The sequence below is a fragment of the Poecilia latipinna genome, unplaced genomic scaffold (genome assembly GCF_001443285.1).
Source record: "Poecilia latipinna isolate Pla-1442-1.1 unplaced genomic scaffold, P_latipinna-1.0 Scaffold282, whole genome shotgun sequence".
NCBI classification, from domain to species: domain Eukaryota; kingdom Metazoa; phylum Chordata; class Actinopteri; order Cyprinodontiformes; family Poeciliidae; genus Poecilia; species Poecilia latipinna.
In genome coordinates, this window is record NW_015112898.1 from 129,823 (window position 1) to 149,660 (window position 19,838).

At 39.1% G+C, this 19,838-nt stretch overlaps 1 protein-coding gene and 1 long non-coding RNA gene across 3 annotated transcripts in view; one reads left to right on the forward strand and one right to left on the reverse strand.

The window, feature by feature from the left end:
- Positions 1 to 19,838, reverse strand: part of dnmbp (dynamin binding protein) — a 72,725-nt gene that overhangs the window by 41,100 nt on the left and 11,787 nt on the right. The gene's annotated exons all lie outside the window — the stretch shown is intronic.
- Positions 94 to 14,342, forward strand: LOC106948315 (uncharacterized). The gene is made up of 3 exons (XR_001425149.1): positions 94 to 106; positions 7,439 to 7,440; positions 14,159 to 14,342. It is a non-coding gene; the product is annotated as an uncharacterized LOC106948315 (long non-coding RNA).

The following is a 19,838-nucleotide window of genomic DNA, read 5'->3' on the forward strand; positions in this document are numbered from 1 at the left end:
TTTATAGTGCACCTGCTCCCTGTTTGCAGCTGATCGCTGTGTCAGTATAATATATATAATTAGTGTTGAACAGTTTTCTTTGTTTCCAGCATTAAAGTCACCGTTTGTAATACGGGGAACATTTAAACACCAAGCTGTGCATTGAACCAGGGTTATAATAGTTTTTTTTTTAATTATTATTTTAGTTTAGTCTCATTGTGACATTTTGTTTGTCTAATTCAGTTAGTTTTAATTCATTTTTAGTGTGTTTGCTAGTTTTTATTCATTATTATTAGTTAATATGGTTTCCCAAAAATGCCATGTTTGCTGTTGAAATTTGTTTTTCAAAATGACATTTTTTGAAGAACCTTAATTTTAAAAGCTATTTATAGTGTGTGTTTTCTTGTTGTGCAATGTGATTTATATATATCTAGAGAATGCCGTTACAAATAAGTGTAAATTGATTTAATTTTTGAGTAATAGGCTTTTAAAAACCCCATATTTTTCCATTCAAAGGTGGGTTTGTTTCAAGGTACACCTGTCTGGCAAAATCTGAAGAACCGTTAATCATAATGTGCTGAAATTTTCTCTGCTCCTTTCTGGTAACACGCTTAACAGGAAAATGCATTTGGAGTACAAAAACAATGTGACTGCTGGTACGAACAGAAGTTTTGATTTTTGGATATATAGAAAATCATACATGGACCCAGTAAAACAAATGCAAAAAGATGCGTGCTTTTCTGATGTTGCTTCCTGAAATGTTTTAAAAATAAACATTATCGCTATTAAACAAGCCAATTTCCTGTTTGTGTTTGCTTTGCTCTGTTTACAGCCTCGGTTTGAGTTTCACTGAGGTTTTCCCACCAAGTTCACAAACAGCCACACACACCGAGCATCGGCCATTTTTTTCTTTTCAAAACACACCAACTTCCACCTAGAAACAAGAAGCATCCTCCAAATGCCACTCAAGCCGTACAATCATAAACAGAAAAGATCCCATCATTTACTTTTGATTTCTTTTAGTCATCAGAAATCAAATGAATTTGGGTAGAAAAATTTTTGTAATTTTAATAAGACGATTCTCTCAAAGCTGATCCGGATCTACAGTGGAAGTAGGGTCTAAAATTCAGAGAGGTTTAAATAAAATGATGCTGGTATTTATCTCAAAGAAAACCCCACAGTCGTCTCGGTTCCTCTTTCTGGTTTTCAGTGGAAACATGAGAAGCTGATAAATTATTCTCCTTTAACAGGATCCTCCAGTTAAATAGAAGGAAGGAAAAGAGGAACATGACTGCCTTCTCGCAAACATATATAAATAAAGGCAAGTGCAGCATTCTCATATAAAATACCAGGATTATTGCAAAATTGGGTAAAACTGTTATTTTATAGAAATACATTTACTCACAGGACATTTAAAAAACTATGTATAATTAAAATAAGTAACAATATCCAGTTGGAGATGTCAAACTTGGGGCTCAAAGGGTTTTGAAACCAAAACCCAAAAGCTATTTTCCCCAGCTTGATATGTGATCTTAACAAGTTAAAATTTTTCGTAGGGCTCTGGGTCAAATAAAGATTTATTAGGCTGCAAAAATGCTTCCAAAGCTAAAATATCAGAAATAGACGTAACCGAGTATCTTTTGACCACTCCTCACATATATATTTTAAAGGCATCCATCTTTGGCTATCCTTTATAGTTTTGTTGATATTTTTTGTTTTTTGCTCATCCTATCCTTGAAGCACCTGATGCATCTCGGGCACCACGGTGCCAGAAACGTGTCTCGGCTTGCCTGTTTGTGAAACGCTTCCACGAAACAGTTTTCCAATCTGACACGTTGCAGTGCATCATTGGATTTCCTGTAAACTGACTCATACTGTTGGATTCAGCTGAAGATGCTTCAAGTGAGCTTTCAACAATCTGGCAAAGATAGAAAATAGATTCCTCCAGCATTTTATCACGCATTTTTAAACAAATTAAGGTTGGCTGTGAACAGCTGGACAGCTTTCAGTTTAGTTTTTGCACAAAGTTTCCATGGTGTTTAGTCTGTCTGTGCTGGTAAGACACAAACAACCAACTGAGGAATGAGATTCAAAGTTTGTGTTCAACAACGGAAATCTCTCTGGTCGTGTCTGAGCGAGTGTTTGCTTGTGCCGCATTTCTTCACGAAAACTGTAACTGGTTCAGGAATGACACAAATAGGCTTATGATCAGAGTTAGTATTAAATTTCACAAAGAGTTCCTCTGATCTGTTTCCACAAACAGATCCACTGTCGGCTGAAAAGAGGAACCAAAGTTTGTCATTAAACTCTGTAAAACTCTTTAAACAAATCAGAGAAGCCGCTAAAACTCACCAACATGTCGCTTTTCAGAGCATTGGAAACGTGTTTAACCAACATCGTTCTCACATTTCATTTCTGAGAAGTGGGCTAAATAAATTACTGACTGCACCAAAGATTCACACTAATCATAACACAGCATGCACAACCCTCTAAACCTTTTGGCACCCCTGATAAAGATGAGCAGAAAACCTTCAAACAAATTCATCTTTTCCCTATTACTGCAGAAGCATTGAGAATAAAACTATTCTGGTGGCAACTCAAAAATTATAATAAAATAAATGTAAATGAAGCATCTTTTTATAATATATATGTGATGTTTTTGGATAATCTGATTGTCTGGAATATTAAATTAACAATCTTTGACGTTCTACCACTTTTCAAAGAGAAGAAAACATGCCACGGTTTCCCTATGTGTATTATAAGGCTGGCGGGCCACCAGGCTTTACTTGTGACCCCACCAGGCTTAGCATTGTTTATTTTTTTGTTTGTTTTGTTTTCTAAGACTTTATAGTTGCTGTTTGGGTTTTGTTAATGTCTTCCAATAACACATTTACAATTACGCAGTCATATTTTCAAATTTCCTGTCAATTTTAAACATGCTTAATCTCATAAACACGACTGGTTGCTGGATGACTGTCCTAGCGCCCCAACCACAGGGCTTAGCAGGTTTTCTGGGGGAAACCCTGGAACGTGCTATTCAAGCAGGCAAGGCTAACGTGTGAATCTTTGCAAGTCAACAAATAGCTACAAGAAAAAAAGAAAGTTTTTCACCTGAGCTTGCTTTTAGCTGAGGTCAGACAAATGATTGACAATTTGACCAGCTGGAACTGTAAAAAAAAAAAAAAAAAAAAAAAAAAAAAAAAGGCGGGACAAGGAAGAGAGGAAAAAGAAAATGTCCAAGCCTTCAGGTTTCAGCAAGTCAAATTTAATAATTTTTAATGACACCTTGGGTGAAATTTAATGCAGATAAAGCTATAAATGTAGGAGATGATTTGAGGAATATGCAGCATTTACAATCAAGCATTGCAAAAACTGAAATTTCTGGAGTCTGTAAGCAAGTTTGTGTTTCTCACACGGATCTTTATAGATTTAACTCCATACTGCCAAACTTTCTGCACAATGACAAAAACAAACATCAACCAGTCAACCAGGGATAAATCTGCACTTAACCCATGTTAGATGCAAAAAGGCTAACTAGCTAGCAAGGCTGCATTCGCAGCTAGTTAGCGGTAGCTTCAACCGCCTCGAGTCACAAAACACGACTCAAACTTTAAAGACACACAAGAAAAAAAAAACTACAGTAAATATACCTGTGATTCACACATTTAAGGCCAACTTATATTTTGTTATGATTTTAAGACATTTTAAGGCCTTAACTGCTTTTTAAGACTTTACCCTCCGCAAATGGAGGGTAAAGCGTTGGACACCATCTATGTGCCAACAAGCTGTTTGGGAGGATTGTCCCAACAAAGTCAGTCCCAATTACTAAACGCTATAAGTACTTCTATTGAAACGTTTGTTTTAGTCAGATGAGATTAAGATTCAGGAGAAAACAATGCAGATAAGTTTATAAAAAATGGATATGTGGATAAACAGTTTGGCTTAGGACCTGTGATGCTACGAGCCGGTTTCTCTTTCAGACTCTGGGAACTTAACTTATTTTTTTAAAATAGATTCTGACATTTTCAGTGAGATTGTGCTACAAAAACTGCTACTCTTTAAATAATACCGCCTGTTTAGGATGTTAAGATGTTGAAGTTCTTGTCTGTAGACAAAGCCTGCCACAATATGAACCTCCAAATAAGTCAAAACTGTGGAAAAAATGCACTTGAATAATTTAGCGCCATCTCATTTGGATGCCGAAGCTGAACCTAAAGTTTCCCGACTCCTGCAGTGGGGCAAGAAGGAGTCGCCATGCTGCAGGAGCTAATCCTTTGGATCTGCATCCAGCCAGACAAGCTCCTTAACTCTGGGTTCATTAGTGCGTCGGCAGTCTTGGCACTCGCTGACTTTCACCTTGTGATCTGGAAACTGACCCCACGGGAACTGTGTCATGGCAGTTTTCCAGGAATACTTTACACCCTGAAAACATTTATAATCAGTTTTCATGCAAGTCGTCATGCGATTTGTGTTATTACAGCTACATTAATGATTACTGGTAATCATTAATGCTACAAAATCTGTTCACTTTATGCTTACAACTACTGACAGGTCAGTTAAACTTAAGAAGTAATCTGTCTAATAATTACTGCAACTCCTGGTAAATATTTTAAAATCCTTTAAAAAAAAGTTACTTTTATTGCATCTCACACTAAAAATGTGCTGCAGTTTTCAAACCGAGACTTTGAGACTTGCTGATGGCAAGTTAATTTAAGTCTCTGACCTGTTTTTATACCAAATGTCCTGTTATTTTACTTTTACCTCCTGATTTGAATGAAGATAAAAGGTTAGGTCAGGAGCTACCTTCTTGTAGCCATCTGTAGTTGTAGTCCCAATATGGCTCCACTGTACTGTTTTTATTTGCCAAAGTAACATTTTAAGGGAAAAAGTGTAGATTTGCAATTAATTATTTTTAATCTGTTGATGCACATTAAGGTATATTTGGTGTTTAAACTGTTAAAATAGGCAGTTACAATTGTTTTTAGAGGGAGTCCTAGGGAAACAGGAAGAAATGGATTACTAATTAAAAGTGCCTCTGATTTCAGAATAATTTAATCAACCTCAAAGTATAAATAAAAAAATAGTTACATTTATGTTAAAGGAATTGGTATGGCTGTAAATAAATGTGACACTTTTAATTTCCTGAAAAAAATAATTATTATTTAGTGTGGGATTTTTTTTTCTTCGCTAAATAAGTTTTACAAAAATGAAGATTTTTTTTCTGAATTTTTTGAGATGATGCAAAATTAAAAAATAAATTTTTCATTCATTAAAATATATTTTATATTAATTTTTATACTGAAATATAAGCAACCTGGAGTGACTTTTTTTATTTATTTTAATTAAAACTTAAATAAGTTACAGTTAAGCTATTTCCTGGTGGCTCCAGGTGTGGGAGGGCGAAATGTCCACCAGGAAAACTATGAATCTGTCTACTTGTGACATCTTCAGAGATAAAGTACAAGGAGCATTTCAAGCCCTTAATCTCTTGTTGTCAAGCCCTTTGCAGGCGTGTCTCCCATAAAGACTCAAGGGCTCTTCTGATAAGCATTGGACTGACTTTGCACAACAAATGTGTAAAACAACTAACATTATGTCTTTAACAGCAACAAAAAGTACGACAGAATCTGTGAAAATGAATAAATAAAAATATAAATGTGAACACTGATTAATGACATTGTATAGGAAGTTAAAGGACCTAATTGGGAGCGTGTGGCTGTAACTGGAGTGTGCCATTTGGCTGGAGAAAGTAACAGGATTACAACAGACAACAGCCGACAAACACAACAGCAGACAACACTATACATGCAGAACAGCTGACAGATGGGCAACACACCAGCTGCCTAACCCACGACGTGACCCCAAAACCTCGACACCCTTCGGTTACAATATGCATGAGATACAGGCGTTTACACGGTGGTAAGAAATTCATACGGCTAATCTCCTGACACTGAGGGAAAACCTACAGTAAAATTAGTCTATTTACTTTAATGCAACTTTTAAAAACAGAGCTTAACATTCCTGGCACTAAACACAAAGTTTCAATTGTTGACTGTGTTTTATGGTTGTATTTCTGTTTTTTTCCAATGTAATGCACTTTGAAATGCCTGTTGCTGAAATGTGCCATACAAATAAACATTGACTGATTGATTTGATCAGTATTTACATTACAGCTTAAAGGTTCAGCTGTCCAGAGCTTCTTTGCTGCTGACCTTTTTCTGCCTCTCTGCTTAGAGAATCAGTGTCCTCTGCTGGAGAGTCCAGTGAACCAGACCTGATCAATCAGACCAGAATGTTTATAGCTTTTAATGAAAAATAAAATCCTAAGAAAAGGTCAGAATAATGGAACTAATGGTGATTTTGTAACTTTCACATTATTGTAGTAGTTGTGAATTAACTAAATTGGAGTAGAATCTAATAATCAAATCCAGTTTTTGCTTATGATTTAAACAACTGATGACTATTAACAAAAAACATGTTAAATAAATAAATAAAATGACAAATGTTAACTTTCTGAACTACCAGTGAACCACCATCCAGACCTTAATAATCCACCTACTTAAAGATTATCCATAGAGGCAAAAAAATGTCAATATCAAAAAATAAAATGAATGAAAAAAATAAAATGTAGTATGAGAAAAACAACAAAGAAGTGTGAAAATTAGTTTGTTAATTAACTCTTAAAAATGTTTACTAAAGCAACCCAAAACTAAACTAAAAACATCTAAATAAGGTTTGAAATAATGTAATAATGGCATTTTGGTGATTTTTTTATAAAATGATAAATGTATATTAAGCAAGAAAAAAGTAATAAGCCAAAACAAACAAACATCATATCTGTATAAAATGTCAGAGGTCTGTGTGACACAGTAAAACTTCTATTAACTCAGAAATGATCTTATCTGTGGAAGATTTCAATACTCCAGACCTGAATAACCGCATCCAGCAAATGCTCATGACTAACATTTGCTAGTTGGTTAGCAGAAAACCTGCTAACCCCCATGGTTGGGGCGCTAGGTCAGCCATAAGCAACCCATCGTGTTTTTGAGTTAAACATTTTTCATTTTTGAGTTAAAAAATATTTTAAATATGTTTAAAGTTGACAGGGAATTTGAAAATAAGATTAGGTAAATGTGTTATTGGAAGACTTTAACAAAACCCAAACAGCAACAATAAAGTCTTAGAAAAGGCAAGACATAAAAAATTTAAATAAATAAATAGATAACGCTTAGCCTGGTGGGGTCACAAGTAAAGCCTGGTGGCCCGCCAGGCTTATAATGCACTAACTAAAATAAAATTATGAAAATGTTCGTAGGTGTATGTACTGGTGATTGTAATTAATATGAAAAAAGTAGGTTAAAAGTTATAAATGTATCCAACCAACCAACCAACCAGACATGAAGAATCAAACCAGGCAGATATTTATGATTTTAAATATGCTTTTTTTTTCTACTTTTAGTGGTTGCACAACTGCTGATTATAAATTAAAAGATGGAAAATTATTTTCCACAGTATGAACTGGTGTGAATTGTGTAAGTTTGACACAACTCTGAGTCATGTCAGCTTTTCAAGCTCAAACAGGCCCAGTGAAGAGAGAGACAAAACTTTCTGAACAGTATCAAATCCCATGTGCTGACTGCTAGTGTCTCGACAATACTCTGCTTCATTTTCAGACATCTGGTCATAAACACACACAGGGAGAATCCTCTGGAGCGCGCTGAATGACAGCGGATGATACCGTTTGTTTCTGCCGTCCAGAACGCTGAGTCCACACAAACACATTCAGGCAGGTGGACGACACACGACGGTTCTGGATATCACAAACTGCGGGACATCTGCTGCAACCCTGCTGCTCGTTCGGTCTGTCAGCAGATATGAATGACGAGGGGCGGAGGGCTGGTTAGAGAGCGGAGTGTGACAAGGCTGCGGCCGGCTGGCAGCTGTCATGTGGGGTTACTTTATGACCGTTTGTTTATAAAGTCGATACCACAGGAACTCCCCTCTGACAGCGCGACAAAACCAAAACCAGTGTAGATATTACTGTGCTTCTTCTTTATGAAGAAATAATTAATCTGGATGAAAACTATACCCAGGAAATTATCAAATATATCTGGGTTGTGCAAAAATAAACACGAAATTCAATTATTCAGGACTCAACTGTCTCCTGGACTTGTACTTCTAGCAAAACTGCATTTTTGTCATATTAAAAAAAAAGTATTAATATTAGTATCTGTATTTTATTTTACTGTAGAGTTTACACCAAAAACATATGATGTATTATTATCGCCACCCATCACAATAGATATCGGACTATGAATTTTAAATCAATTAACTAAATGACAAATTAAACTCGATAGTTTCCATTTACATGATTTATCATTTTCCTCTTTTCTCACTTTTATTTGAAGGACAATATTGTTTACAATAATTAATTTTATTTGTTCCTGTTTTTTTGTTTTGTTTATTTATTTTGGATATTTGAGTTGTTGTCCAGTTCCAATGTTAAATATTCATTAGAATTTACAGTGTATTGATCTTTAAGAATGTGTGCTTGCATTATTATGCCATTACTCAAAACAACAATAGTATTGTTTATCACAACAATAAAATCTGTTATTATTGGCCTANCCACCTGACAGTCCAGAGCTCTTCAAATATCAAGTTTTAGTGGACCATCTAAAGTTGGAGGATGCCAGATTGGTAGCGGAAGCGTACCTTCACTCTTCAACCCCATTTACAGATACCATGATGGCCTTAAATGAGAAGTTTGGACAGCCTCACCAACTGGCCCTGAGGAGGATTGCCGCTGTGATGGACTCACCTGACATCCGGCGTGGTGATGTTGTCGCCTTTGAGAAATTTTCTCTCCAGATTCAGTCACTGGTTGGCATGCTGAAGACGCTCGGTCCTGAGGGAGAGGTGGAGCTATACTGTGGCTCACATGTTGCTCGCCTGCTTAGTAAGTTACCCCCTGAGCAGCGAGTGGAATTCTGCAGATGCATGTTTAACCTGTCATTCACTAGAGGACCCAAATTTGGGTCCTCTCGTGACAGAGGTGTCAAACTCCAGTCCTCAAGGGCCTCTGTCCTGCAACTTTTAGATGTGCCTCTGCTGCACCACACCTGAAAAGAATAATTAGGTCATTAGCAAGGCTCAGGAGAACCGATCTACACAGGGAGGAGGTAATTAAGCCATTTCATTCCACTGTTTTTTACCTGTGGCACATCTAAACACTGCAGGACAGCAGAGGACTGGAGTTTGACACCCCTGTCATTGTGAATGACAACCTGTGAACAACAGGTTAAGCAGTCTGGATGTAACCACACCCTTATTGATTTGTCTGACTGGTTAAAATATGAGTCTTGGTGTCAAAATTATGATGGCCAACTACCTGCCAGAGGACTAAGAGAGAAACCAAACAGCCTGAAAGGAGAAGGAAGATTCAGAAAACGGTCAGTTGCTGTGCTCCATGGTGCGGACAGCTTATCTCAAGGCATTAAACCACCAAGTAGTTCACTGAATAAAGCCAAGCCACCCCCTTATTGTGCCTTTTGTGACGTTAAAGAGCACCATTTGAGTCAATGTGCAGCCATAAGTCAACTGACAAAGGAACAGCTGGCAGATTGGATAAGGACCAACAAAAGATGTTGGCGCTGTACACGTGCACATCATGCTGCACAGTGCAACCTGAAGAAGTCTTGTAACCTGTGCCGGGGCCAACACTTACGAGTTTTCATGATGTTAACGCAGGTTCAGCAAAGGGGCCATTACCAGCATCACCCAGCCAAGAGAGAAGTGAGAATCCAACAGGGGTGTTGTATCTCGATCGACCAACAGAGGGCAGCCGAGTTTTGATGAAAGTAGTTCCTGTTCTCCTTCGTCATGGTGTCAGAACTCTGGAAACCTATGCAGTCTTGGATGATGGTTCCAAAAGAAGTATGCTCCTGCCTTCAGGAGCTCAGAAACTGGGGCTCCAAAGCTCACCAGAGTCTTTGCCTCTACGTACCATCAGGCAGGATTTTCAGACACTTAAATGTATCTCGTGATGTGAAGTGCAGGTGGTTGATAGCCCTCTTGTCTACAGCGTATGAAATTTCTGTATCCCACAGGATACGAAACCCATTTATGGAACTCATACAAACTTGGTTGCCTAAATTTTCTTAATTTTTCAACCTTAAACAATTATGTTGAAAATAAATTGGATTGAAGTTTCTTAAAAATTTATCCTCAACCTGGAATTTTATACCTGATTATTTGTTCTAAAAACTTGGTGGCCTTAATTTTATTCTGCTTTGCAACTACAATGTTGAAAAACCCATAAAGCTATGTAATTACTATATACAAATTGTCATGTTGGGGTCTAACTTTCTAACCCACATGCAGATCAACTCCAGAGACCAGGAATGATTTAAGAGATTTATTACAACAAACAGGAAAAGAAACACAGATAAACGGTCCAGGTGCGTTTGGGCTGGAACTCAGGTCAGCTATGAGAGAAACAGATGGTAAGTTTGAGGTCATCGGAAATTTGGATACGGTGCTGGTGGCGAGCTTACCTCCAGTCGGGAGGGTAAAGGACTGGGGGGAAATCCTGTGGAATCCGGAGTTTGTTTGTGGTGCTGAGGATGGAGGGCTGCGGCGGCGTTGGAGGACTGACAGGTAGGTCTGGGAGCTTGAACTGTTCTTGCTTAGAGGTGGACTGCCGATCTGTAGGTCCAGAAGGGTCTTTGGCAGAATCAGCATTCACCAGTGCATCACTGGACAACCAGCTGTAAAATGTCAAAGACACAAGAGAATCAGAATCTTGGAAGAGATCAGTAAGTAGTGACCTATACCGTAACTGGCTAACAATCTGGCAGAGAAGTGTCGGCAGCCTCCTCCAGTTATACAGCTCCTGATGGCAGAATGGTTTCAGGTGCGTAGGTCTGCAGACGCCCTCAGGTGGAAAACAGCCTCCAGCACCCTCTGGTGGATGAAACAAACAACTCAAATCCCAACACAAATGCTTCTTTTCTGGTCTTTAATGTCTTATTCTGAACTTCTAAAGACATTTGCCATTCCCATACCACCAAAGGAATACGTGTTTGTTTTTGATGCTATCCCATCTAGTAATATGAAGTTTTTTTAAGTCCTCTATAATTTCTGTACTGACTCCACCATGTCTTTACCCTGCTGATATTGGTCAAATCTTTTTCCACTAAAAAGCAAAAGAACAACCGTGATGTATATGCTTATTTCAGAAGAACATGGTCTATGTTCCAAAAGTTATCTCTTATTGAAAGAATTTCCCATCAAGCCTGAAATACAAAAAAAAAAAAAAGCTGGTGTCCTCCATCTCAATATTTAACTATTAAGATCAAAGAAAGAAGTATCTTTTAAGATGGGCCATCGTTTTTATCCCTGCAAGTCTTCCCTTCAACAACACTAAAAGGACATTGACAAGAATTGTCCATTCTGCCAACTCTATGAAGATCTCTGCCATTTCTCAACAATGCACCATTTAGAAGCAGCTCATTGGCTAAGAAGCAATTTTTTTATGTTAACTCTTTAACTGTTGATCATGACAATAATTCTGGTGGAATCGCAAGTGGGTGTGGCCAAACTGCTCTACAGCGCCCCCTAATGTGAGTTGGGGGAAACCGTAGGTGGTAGAGATCTGAAAATTGGTATGTAGGTAGATCTCCCCAAATCAAGAAAAAAGTCTCTTGGAGGTACCCCCTTAAATGCTCAGGGAGGCGGCCATTTTGGGTCAAAGGTCAAATTTTGGCCATTTTTCGATTTTACTCATGTCGAACTTTAACAAACTCCTCGAGTTTTTGACCAATCGGCTTCATTCTTGGTCAGAATGCAGTAAAGGCATGGGACTTTAAAAGTTATAAAAAAAAATTGACTTTTCGTATATGTTCAGGGGGCGTGGCAGAGCGGCGAACTTGGCGTACTCGCCAAAACAAACGAAGCGCTACAACTTTCTCATAAAAAGGTCAATTGGCACCAAACTTGGTATGGGGGATCCTGGTTGGATGCCTGACGATCCTATGTCATCATAGTCTGACCTCACCTAAGCCTCGCCCCCTCAGAACAGGAAGCGACTTTTTTTACTTGGAAAGATACAACTCTGGCTCTCTTGACCTAATCAAAATGATCTTGTGTCAGATGACTGATAACAAGTTGGTCTCACTTGCTTTAAAGCGCCAAGAGTTTCCAGTGGAGGGCGTGGCCATGGCGGCGCAGCGAAGTCACAGGTCACGCCGCCATACGTTTGGCTCTAGATTCCACGTTTCAGCCCAGGTGCACCAAACTCACTGAGATCGATACTTGTCCACCCCCCGACAGGAATCCAGTGGAATATTTGGTGGGCGTGGCCGAATTCCTCCACAGCGCCCCCCTAGAATATTTTAAAAAATCAGCCCCCAGCCATGCTTTATCCCAGAATTATAAAACTTGGTACACATGTGTAAGTTGTGAGGACCTACAAAAAAGTCTCTCGGAGGCATGGTCCAAACCCAACAGGAAGTCGGCCATTTTGGATCCAAGTCGCCCTTTTGTCGTGAAACCTGGTTGGAACTGGTTGAGATCATTCCATGACACACAGAAAACAGGTTACAAAAACCCGGGGGTAACAATTAATCTTGAATTATGATTTAATGTTGATTAAAACATATATAACTCGTATCGTAATGAGTTTGAAAGCAATAAGAAAATTCTGTATTATGATTGATGTGATTAAAAACTAAAGTAATCCTTACTTTAAAATGTACTATTGATTAAGGTGATGAGTTATGTGAGCTTGATTTAAGAAGTAAATGGAAAATAAATCATAAATGAGTGTTCTGGTTCAAGTTGGATGGAAAGTCCCGTACTGTGTTGCAATCAGAGGCTGCGTGAGAAGGAGAGCTGTGAGCACAGAAGAAACAGGAAGTGAAATTTTTAGGAGCACCAGATGTGGAGTGCGGATAGAAACTTCAGCAGGCGTAAAAGAGGAAAGAGGCAACGGTTAGCCAAGACGGTTGATGTCAAGGAAAGTTGTGCAATAGGAGATTTTGCGAGCAGATAGTGCATGCACAACTAAGATGCAGAAGTGTAGAGAATTGTGTAAGCCGCAGATGCGCACGTAACCAGAGCACGAAGAGTATAAAAATGCAAGCGAGAGAAAGGCAGGCGTTCTTCGTTCCGCAGATTTCGAGTCAAGACCACATGAGGATGCAGGATCAGATAAGGGCTACGTTTTGAAACCACGGGAAGACGAAGACTTCGCACTGCTCGAGAAAGGAACAAGATCTGTTTACCCACAACCCGGGGTTCTGATTCGACATCTGCCCTACGCTCAACCCAAGAAACAACTCAGAGATGCTGCAGTAGACATGGAGGATAGACAAAGATCGCCTATGGATATGGAACTGAGCTCATTGAGGATACTCACCAGTTCGACTTTGGACCTATTCTAAAAAGGATTCTGCCAGGACGAGACGGATTCCAACCATGGATGTTTAAGTTTCTGCTGCCAAGACCAACTCGGCATCTGGGGACGAGTGGAATTACATCCCAAAGCCTCTCTTATAGTTCTGCGACACAGTATAGGGACTAGAGGGAAGTTTGATTTCTAAATATCTTACATATATTAAACTTCTAATTTTTGATTTGAATAGCTGTATGTCATTTCCCCTGCTAAAGCTTGCTAATAAAATATTAAAGTCTAACTTGATGTTGTGGACAGTTAAATTGAGTCATCTAAATATTAATCCTTCTGATTGACATAAAATTGATGTTTATGATCCTAGTAAACAAGGGGTGCTTCAGACGTTTCTTTAGTTATGATAAATAATGACCCTGGGACTCAGTCCGAGTCTCTAAAATTATCTAAGCTGTAACAAGTGCACGTTATTAATAGAGAAAGAGCTACCGTTAACAGGTGTGGTTTATGCTGTCGGGCATCGGCGGGCTACTCCGATGTCTGATTCATAAACTGAAGCGGGTCATAACGTCTGGATCTGAAGGTAGTTAGAGCTTAGACACATCTTTCTCGTGCCCACCTTAAACAAAATGTCCTCTACATTTGTATCTGTGGTAATACTCAGGAATTAGAGGCTTTTCGGACCCGTTAGTTGGAGAGCTGGCCAGTAGTCAGTCCGCTGGAGTCTGGGAGGAGTTAGGGGCGTGGCTGAATACTGCGTAATAACAGTCTATTTCATTGATGTTGTATCTGAGCGAACTCGTCCTAGAGCTTTTGAGATCCAGGCTTCAAACTCAGTCAGCACAGTCTTGAGGCTTTGAGGGTCAAAAGTTATCAAAGGAATTTTCCTATGTCAAAGCATGTGGGCGTGCCCAAGCCTCAAATCTGACCATTCGCCATGAAATCTCAAGATGGAATAACTTCCCCAAAGAAGCTCCTAACTGCATCAAACTTCATTAGTATCATCACAGAGGAGAGCTCATTGCATTCAATTGGTGACATCACTTTAGCCACGCCCCCTTCCAAGATGTAGGTGTGTGTCGCCTGGCAGGTAGCTGTGGGAATTGCGCGACAGCATCGGCGGTGGCGAGAGGGTGGCGGTGCTGGTACCCCCACATTTGCCAATCGGCCTTCGGCGCGCTTTGCTGCGAGGGCCTCCAACGCCGCTTGCGGCTTTAATTTGTTTTATGTTTATAAAGTCATATTTAAATGTGGGTTACACATTTCCAGGTGATGTGTCTGAGACATCCGGAGGAGGAAGTGAAGCGACAATGTCTGCTTAGTTTCTACTCTTTATGGCAAACATTTTGACTAGATTTGACTGTTTAAAAGTCACCTTATTCATATTTAGCTAGTTTCACTGCAGAGTCACATTTAGCATACAGAAAGAGCAGTAAGCCTCCAAATAAACAACAACAACAAAAAACAAACAAACAACTAACTAATAATGTGTAAATTATTTTCCGGGTTATTTACTTAGCTTTCTGACTGTCATGATTATTCGAGTGAGTGTTGGGAATGGTGCGTTGCACTACTTGCTGTCTGACCACTCTGCATATCTTTTTTTCTGCAGTGACCCTCAATATAGATGTAAAGTGCTTGTTTTTTAAATGTCATATTAAATTGATTGTGTTTATGCATTTTGAAAAATATCTCGGGGCTTCACCCCGAGATATTTTTCCATCGCAATATGCAAAGTTCTCATCACTCTCAGAGCATTAAAGTTCCACACGGCATTGCTTAGGATTTGCGGTGAAATTCATTGGTGGGACAAATGCGGTTCCTGCCCCTATGTGACCAACTATTGATAAAAAGATATGTACTGCTTGTTTCCTGCTGTATTAATAATCATTCTTTATCTCCGTTTCTGTCACTTAGTCCCTATATCGTTTACTGCGTCTTAATCATCTGTTTTCTTTTATGATCAAAGTTCACTTTCCAAAGCTTCTTACCTCTTTCTTTTATGTTTCTGTATTGACAGGACAGCTCTAGTTCAGTGGGTTCAGGGGAGTTCAGTGGCATCAAGGAGCTCGATGATATTAGTCAGGAAATAGCCCTGCTGCACAGGTAAGTGGTACTATTAACACAATAACTTCAAATCAAAATTACACCAAAAGTCAGTTTTGATTCTTTATTTCCCATTCCTTTTCTAATCGGTGTGGAGCTTATGTTTTTTACTTCATGGTTCAGATGTCCATTTCCTAATTTAATTAGCAAATCCTGTGCTAATTGGCCCTTATTAATAGCAGTATTTATGTGTTGGTTAGCCGTGATACCATTATCAGTCATTATCAATTTACCATTCTCAATTGTGTATAAAAGAAACAGCCTCTGACTGGAAAGTAAGCCAGCTTGCAGCAGCTTTAGCCACAGGTAGCTAAAATATACACCACTGCCTGTTAGTGCTGTAATGTTTAGGTTCACTTTCTATATTAATGCAAAATCACTGACATCTTCCAACAGTTGTTTAGAATATCATTTTAAAATATTGACATAAGTGCTATATGCCAGATATTTTGCATATTCTGATATGATTCATAATTTCTCATTTTGTTCTGTTGTGTCCATCTTTCTCAAAAGTAGCCTACATAAGCTATCATATCTGGGATGGTCTTGTTCCTCTGTCCATTGCAGGTTCAGTCACAGGGCAAAACAAAAATTTTAACAGCACAAACCTGCACTAAGAGAGCACTAAAAACGAGCTCTCTCCCTCAACTGTGTTTGGGGAAACATTTCATTAACATTAATGACTTCTATCTTACAATTTTGTAGCTACCAGCAGAAGGGTGGTTGCAAAAGTTATTCATATTCTTTACTGGAGATGCCACCTTTCAGAAATCAAAATATGGGATGCGCACCACAGCCTGAGTTTGACTTCTCAGAATGTGGTGGAGTAGCGGGTGTGTGATGTTTGTCTCTAGACAACCGAAACTGCAGGACGCTCCAGCAGCACAGGGAAACAACATTTAACTGTCAAATTAAAAAACATTTTGTATTTTATATCCTATAAGAATCTGACCAAGATTAGAGCCTAAAAACTGACTCAATTTACTAATCAAGTGTTACAAGTCCCGGGTGTCAGAACTGTGCTGTTACAGAGTTGACACAATCTGAAGAGAAAATAAACAAAGAGTCAGCAAAGACGACCAGCGCTGCTGTTGACATCCAGATCACGTTTTTATTTGCTGGCTTGTATTAGTAAACAAACTGAGCTCAAATACAAAGGAAGGACTAAACCTCTGATTGTAACTATGGTAACTCAACAACCAAACAATGAATATTATTCTTTGCACTTTTACAAAGTAAACTTGACAATCCCTTTGAAACCACTTTGAATCTCTTAATGCAGTGTTTTTCAATCTTTTTTGAGCCAAGGTACATTGTTTTAATTGAAAAAATCATGAGGCACACCACCAACCAAAAATGCAAACAAAGATACTCTGTAGCCGCCTATATTACATATATAGTCATTCTTATCAAAGTGTCTTGAATAGGAATCAAATAAACACAAAATTTATTTTTATCATATTTTACATTTCTTATTTCAAATTGCACTTAACATGTCCACTTCAAAAAAATACACCTGAACAGTGCCACAACACTAATTCTCTTGTTTAAACGTAAAATGCTCTGTACCTACTGCCATCTAGTAGTAATAAAATTACATGATTACGCCGCTAGTCACTACTACAGCAGAGACACTCAAAGATGGCATCATTTACAGATAATTGATTCGTTTTCAAAAAATCTTTTAAGACCAATTACCGTATTTTCCGGACTATGAGCGCACCACACTATAAAACCGTACCTTCAAATTTTTTGAACCCCCCCGGAAACTTACATATATCAGCCGCACCGGGCTACAGGCCGCTGGCATCTCTGCCGCTCTCGGTTTTCCATAAAGACCCAGCAGAGGGCAGCAGAGGGCTGCGTCCTAATAACTGCTGGATATATTAAGGACGCAGTTCTCCGTCTCCAAATCCGGTTTTGTTCACGCCGAGTTTACGTGCAGTGGCTCTATTTCCCTCCTGTACTGCCAGATCGATACTCCTCAACTTAGAAGCTGCATCATATGAGTTTGAAAACATTTCTCCGTCGTGCCTGCTGCTAGCATGTGCTTGTTCTAAATGAAAATTAGCATGTTCTTTGATTTACAATTTTGACTTCCAATGATTCACTTCCTGCTAAAGAGCCCCTTGGTGGTTGAAGGAAAATCCACAGAAAAGCCGCATGTTCAAAGTGTAGGAAAGAAGTAGCAGCTTTATAGTCTGGAAAATACGGTAGGTGAAATTGGATAATTTCCACGGCACACCTGACGATCACTCACGGTACACTAGTGTGACGCGACACAGTGGTTGAAAAACACTGTCTTAATGTATCACCTGAAATTATTGAGACAGTTATAGTCGATAACCGATATGTACTGATATTGTATGCATTATGTTACAGGTCCCGGGTGTCAAAACTGTTGTAACAAAGTTGACACACAATTTTAGCACTTGAAGTTTCGGAGCTCACTCCAAAGGTTCAGCCTCAAAACGAATGTAAAAGAGAACAAGTGTCTGTCCACAGAAATGGACCGTAAAAGTGTTGGAGTTTATCTGACCTACAATACAACCCCTATTTTGGGAAAAGGACACTCAATCTGCTTTAACAGCCAACACTAAAAAGAACAAAACAAAATAAAACGTGTCCAACATGGAAATGTTGAGATTTAATGGCCCCCATAGCGAGCCAACGCCAACCTCGCCTGAGAAAACCAGCCAAACGGTGCGCAAAAACCTAACTACACGACCTATTCTGGTTAATCAAGATGTTAAGTATAACCCGCGATAAGTGAAATCCGCTAAGTAGAGTTACCTTTAGTTTTTACAATTATTATACAGCATAATTAAATACTCTACATTGAAACCAAAGAACAAAACCTGTTTTCAGGTCAGCGGATGTGCGTGTGCATCAATTGGGCCTTAATGTGATCTGGAGTCGTGTCATTAAAGCGTCTCCTCCAACCTGCCCCGCGAGATTCACAGCTGTATCTACGGCAGAGTGATGGATCTGGTCAAGCGAGCCTCCGGTCGGGTTTTGCACTGATTCTGGCCACAGATTTTTCCAGCAGGCATTCAAAGTTTTCAGCTTTCATCTCCTGAATGGCCAAGCTGTATTACTTATATTTAAATACCGTAACGTTATTGGCACACAGGTAGAGAAGTAGCTTGGAGACTGTTTAGCCAATCAGGACGCAGAACACAATGCACTGTGAAAAAAACTGCACAAAAAAATCCGAAGCAGTGAGACCACGAAAGGTGAACTGCATTATAGCGAGGGATCACTGTATTGGCTGTAATAAAAAAAGAAAAAAGAAAAAAGTGAGGTGAATTTGGATAGTTTCCCACATGAAAAAAATAAGAGCACAGTGCGAGAACTGGAGTGGAGCGCAACTTCTGAAGGACCTAATCAGTGCCCTCAAAATTTTTCTCCAGATGACTTTGAGTCATTTGTACAAGCAAAACTAGCAAAGTCTCTAACAGGTGATAGTTACCTTAATGACTAAAAAATACATGCCGTTCGCTGTGCTGAGACAGGCAGAGCTGGAAGCTCTTTGAAATGCTAACAGAGCTATACTGCCTCCGGTTCTGAAACCACTGATCCATCTGGACCAAGGCCAGACCCTAAACAGCACAGCTGTTGCCAAACCGGACACTTCGTTACAGACACTGGGTGAAACATCTAAGACAAGCAGCGCTAACGGAGCTATTCCTACTTGAAATGCTAATGGGGCTATTCTGCCGCCGGTACTGAATGTTAAACCACTACCAACACTGGACGAAGATCGGACCCTAAACAGCTGTTAGCACCAGACACAGACCTATAGAAGTACTTAACGAATAATACAGTCTGACCAGAGGTATGTGTCATTCATTGTTTCATTTCCGAAGCTGAAGGCAGCAGCAGCAGCAAACACCAGCTCCTACGACCAACACTGTCCTCTTCTGTTTGGTCCTCCTCATCTTCATCACCTCTTGTGATTTCTACATTCTGATCGATTTCAATGTGCTCCGGTTCAAATTAAAAAGGCTTAATAACATTACTCATCACTGTTTTGGCTGGAGGAGCCAGGCAGTTGGACCGTTACATGTCATTTACCCAGAATGCATTGCAGCATGAACAAAATGGCGACGTTCATGTAACAATATTTTATTAAAATTTATAAAAACTAAATAACCTACAGTACTATTACTGTATTGTTTTTACATCTAAAATAAATATTTCCCAAATAAAGTCTATTCTTACAATTAATCATGAATACCTTTAAAGATTGCTATTATCCTGGCCAACATCTGTTCACCCTACTGCCATCAGGGAGATGGTATAGCATAGCGGTTCTCAACGTGGGCGGTACCGCCCTTCA